Source organism: Montipora foliosa, chromosome 11, assembly GCF_036669935.1.
Source record: "Montipora foliosa isolate CH-2021 chromosome 11, ASM3666993v2, whole genome shotgun sequence".
Lineage (NCBI taxonomy): Eukaryota > Metazoa > Cnidaria > Anthozoa > Scleractinia > Acroporidae > Montipora > Montipora foliosa.
The window spans coordinates 43,036,292-43,041,291 of NC_090879.1; the positions used below are offsets into that span (position 1 = coordinate 43,036,292).

A 5,000-nucleotide genomic window follows, 5' to 3' on the forward strand; every position below is an offset into this window, starting at 1 on the left:
CAGTGACTGGAATAATACAAAATACATGCAGAATACTGATCCTTTTCAGTAACGCGTCACTGGTAGTAATGCTTTCGCGTTCAAAGGAAAACTAAAAAAAAAACGCCGCAAATAAATCTAAAAACTTGACTATTTTAAATCCTTTTAAAACTTCCTGCAGTCTATGTATAAATTCGGGGATGGAAGCGGAATAATTCGATCTCAGTTATTCATTATGTCTTCCATTTTTTCCCGAGTTATTCATTATTCAATATTGAAACTTTGTTTCTCGAACACTGAAAAATTCATTTCAGAAAATGGTTTTAGCACAGGAGTTACATACCTGGATGGAATTTGATCGTCGTGCTCAGTACTGTTGGTGGTGACTGATGTTTGAGCATCCTGAGAGTCACCTTCAGAGTCACTCTTATGATGACTTCCGCTCAGGATGTTGAAACGTCATTCAACATCAACAGTCCTTCTCAGGACTGACTCATTTCACCCGGCAAATCAAATTCTATCCAAAAAATTCATTTTGTCCAAAGTTACATTTTGTTTATTTTGTTCGAGATTTTCTGCGGCTTTCTGCATTTCCAAACTTTCCGAACTGTGTTTCCGGCTTTCCGTAATTCATTTTTCATCTAGGTACACCCTTTCATGGAATCAATATGAACGCTTCTCATTGCATCAATTTATTCTCAAATTCATTTCACCAGACTTCCACCAGTGACAAAGCTCTTCCACACCCTAAAAATCAACAACGATTCCTCAATTCGCTCCGACGAAGGGCTAATGCTCGAAACGTTAGCTTTACAAATCTTTCATGGTGAAAATTCGGGATCATGTGTATTTTGTGCACCCCTCGACCGATACTTCACTGCTACTTGCGTTTTACGGTGAATGTAGCTTGCGTCCCAGACGTAATTTAACCAAGGTTAGAACTTCTGCCGAGCAGCGCAGAAATGACAAAGCTCTTCCACACCCTAAAAATCAACAACGATTCCTCAATTCTCTCCGACGACGGGCTAATGCTCGAAACGTTAGCTTTACAAATCTTTCATGGTGAAAATTCGACCTAAATCAACTCGTTTGATAAAACCAAATTTTTATGTTTGATTCCTCCTCTGAAGCAGCACCACAGCTTGTTTAGAAGCTAGAAATTTGTCATGGGCACTAGTTCACTTCGTTTCCTTTCCTTACCATTTTCTAGGTTTGTGCATGGAACTTCCATGCAACACGACCACTCTGACAACTAAGACACGAGAATTGAAAGTCCACATCTATCGAACCGTGTTGAAACGACATATTGACATCATTGTAGATCAAAGAAACAGAATTCAAGGATTCTTGTATTTTTCTCAATCGCAATGACGCTGGTTGTTTGACAAGATTACTAGAGCACAGTTGCAGCTGATTTATACCAGGAGGAAATGTCTCTCTTGGTCAAAGATCATTGTGATAACACTACAGCTCCGACCTATCTATCCTTCGCGACAACTTCGTGTACTGTGTTGATCACTGTCGTGGCGTCTTTGGGAAACTTCCTTGTCATTCTTGCAGTTTGCATCAATCCTAACAAGGACATGAATAATAGGGACATCCCTTAAGCTCATAGATGATGGCCTATATGCAGAATCAAAGTTGCTTATCTTGCAGTCTATTCCACAATGGCAGCAACTAAGAGGTACGCATAAACTGTTTTTTTTTTTTTTAATTATCATTTAATCTTACACAGACTTCCAGGTCACATTTAAATTCAGCTTAAAATTTTAACTTTGGTCAATTCTCTATATTTTCCTTTGTCTCGTAGCCTTATTATTCATGAGTTAGGGCTAGGACACAAAAGAATTTGAAGGTAAAAAAACTTACCTGGATTTTATTTTTTACCTCTGACATAAACAATTTGTCATTGAGTATTTTTAAAATAGAGCTAACTACTTTTAGTGATAATAATGTTGGCAAAGATTAGTAAGATAAGAAGAAAAATATATATTAATAATAATTATGTAATAATAAAAATATTTTAATAAATTTAATTTTTGTGTTATATTTTTTTTATTTTAAAGTTGTTGCTGGTACCCTGGACTTGTATAGCAATGAGAGCGACTATTTCTTGATGCTCCTTCATCCATATCTGACAAGCACCAACACAACAACCTGTTGCCTTACAACTTGTCCGCTGCAAGTACACTCGGTGCAGTCTATGGCAGTCACCCTGTCACAGCCCTCCAAGCTTACAAGCAGTATTTTTCTGGATGCCCTTGAAGACTGGCAGCACCCACCTGATTCCCAGTGTGAAAGGAAATTTTCTAACAAGCCAGCAGAAGAAATCCCTTTCAATGAGGATGTGACTTTTGATGAACATGGACATGCAGGCACCTAATGGCATTGCGCGGGGGTGAGGGTTAGCAGCCGTCGTGTTATGTTGAATTTGAAATCATTTCTTGTTTTTTCAGTTGATTTGCTTAGCAGAAGAGGTTATCTTAAGTTGTCAAACACACCACAATCCTTTTTTTTATTTGGGAAATGCTTTACATTGTATGGGGCAACACTGTGGAATGGGGGTCACTACATTTGTACCTTTTCTTATAATAATATGTGGTACATGTATGATGGTTTGAGTGAATATAGACGAAAGGGCTCTGGACTCTGGTCTTCTTCATGTATGTTTCATGAGCCACTGGGATTTTCTTTAAGTTTTCTAATATATTGTAGCTAGGTCCAACGTAAAGAGGGCATAAATCTGACATTGATTGCGACTCGTATAATTTTGTCTTTTATTTTGGAATTTAATAGGTCAACTTAATTGTCTCTTTAGCCCTGGTTATAGTAGTCAGACTCTTGCCCTTACTTTAAAATTTGAAGACAAAAGCCTAAATTGCAAATGAAAAATCTTTGAGAATATTTTAACTTTTCTTGGACTTATAAGTATGTTTACTTTTACAATTCTTTTTCTGGAGTGGGTCCATTTTAATGAAAGACATAACAAATCATGCTTTAAAGGCCCATGTTCACCCAAGGGGCTTTGCACATTTGTGTTGTTGTTTTGAAACACTTTTTTGTCAAATGCAGTGTTTTGATTGGCTGACACATTTATGGGGTGTTCACTTTTTTTCATGCTTGGCCAAAGTGTGACTCTACACATACTGAACACAGCAATTTTCAACTACCCGAAATCATTTTTCTGGAGTGCAGGGTATGCAATGCATTTTTGGTAAACATGGGCCTTTAATCATTATTCTTTGTTTGCTTAGTGTTCGAATCTTGGTTGATGAAAGTGACAAAAAATATACAGTAGTAGGATAATCGTAACTTGGTTTATTCTCAGTTAACAGTTAATGTTTTCATCATTGCATTTCTGTCCAGTAAAGTCATTTCAATTTTCTGATGGTTAGACTGAGAAATGGCCATTATAAACTTTGATATTTTTATATAAAAAAAATTATGTAGTTTCAGTCATTGACTTGCAGCTTGTGCAGGTGTCAAATTCAAATCAAATTCTTGTTCCTGCTACATGTAACAATGAAGTTTCTTTGAATTTTGAAAAGAAATTTAAAAATTAACATCCATATTTTGTGTACAGGTGTAGAAATGTAAATAAGATTTATTTCTCAAAATGATCTGTTTGTATAGAATATAAACATAGCTTGCTGGAAGCAATAGATAATAAAATCAAGATTCACCTTATATCTCAAATTAAATATATTATTGCAAATCCTACCAGCCGAATTCTAAAGACCCAGCAGATAAAGGGTGCGTTTGTTTGGGATGATCCGGATGAGGATCAGTGATCTGAGATCACTTGAATCATGGTAGATCAAATGACCTGATGAATCCACCCCAGCCAAGGATTCATCAGTTGATTCAATCTACCGTGATCAGAATTAATGATCTCGGATCACTGATCCTGATCCATATCATCCCAAAGGAATACACCCAAAATGCCAAAGACTATCATTTGAAGCTGATGGCCTGCTATGCATATCCATTAGTTAGAGCCTTGGAAACTTAAGTTAAAATATTAAGTCTACTTACAAAGGACGGTCTGAAAATTGACAAGGCATGCAGCAACTACTACCATTTGAGTTGCGACAGGAGCAAGAGACAAAGGTATTCGTCTTCTGACTAGTTTGAACTGCTTTAAGCGTTCATTGAAACGCTCTACATGAATCCTAGCTTTTGCAATGCGACGTGTTTCCAATTCCTCTGCAGCACTAAGACTTTTTCTACCTTTTAAAAATGATGGGATTTTTAACTGCACTTGGAGAGGATTTAAGAGATCCTGCACAGTGAAACCACGATCTGCCAAAACTAAGTCATATGGTTTAAGGTGTTTCAAAAGGCCACTTTCCTTAAAGATGCGAACATCATCAATATCACCCTCGAACAAATCAGAAACAAAACCTGCTCCACCACTGGGGGTTACTGCAATGAGACACTTAAATGTGTTGGTGTGCTTATAGGAAGAGAAAGTGTTTCCTTGCCTGGCAAAATTCCTGGAGCATTCCACTCTAAATTCAGTACAATCAACAATACAGCGTATGTTCTTCATAGTTTTGAATACCTTAGGGAGGAACCTGCTAAATTTGGGCTCTATCTGGAAACATAAAGTTTTGTATGTCTCTAAAAATTACATACATCAACTGAATATATGTTGTAAAAATCTTTCCAATATAGGAAAAGTTAATTTTCCTGTTTGGGGTACTAAGAAGAGCTGCAATAGTATTGAGAGTAAAACCCCTCTTCAGTCTTAGAAGGCAAATGAAAAGTTTTTCTCTTGATGAAAAATCAGCTTTTGGGCCAGTTCTTGCATTCTCCGTTGCTGGACAATCTTTGCTTTTCCAGTAGTTGATTGTCTCCAATGGGCAAACATCGTCAAGAAAATCATGCAAAACTTCAAACTGGGAAGGCCTGAGGCCGGTGAAGTGTTTCATGAGAGCTACATCTTGCACGATAGTTTCGTAGGATAAAGTACTCACTATTTTAGGACCCTGTAACTGCGTTGTAGAGACGTCGTTTTT

General features: G+C 37.1%; 2 long non-coding RNA genes and 1 pseudogene across 2 annotated transcripts in view; 2 read left to right on the forward strand and 1 right to left on the reverse strand.

Annotated features, from left to right (window-relative positions):
- Positions 1-3,666, forward strand: part of LOC137975175 (uncharacterized) — a 7,038-nt gene extending 3,372 nt beyond the window's left edge. The window contains exons 2-3 of the long non-coding RNA XR_011117548.1: positions 1-1,663; positions 2,046-3,666. The exon at positions 1-1,663 is cut by the window's left edge and continues 2,674 nt beyond it. This is a non-coding gene — a long non-coding RNA (uncharacterized lncRNA). The remainder of the gene's footprint in view (positions 1,664-2,045) is intronic.
- Positions 1-5,000, forward strand: part of LOC137975176 (uncharacterized) — a 23,618-nt gene that overhangs the window by 4,591 nt on the left and 14,027 nt on the right. The window lies entirely within an intron of this gene.
- Positions 3,817-5,000, reverse strand: part of LOC137975174 (uncharacterized) — a 9,295-nt pseudogene continuing 8,111 nt past the window's right edge.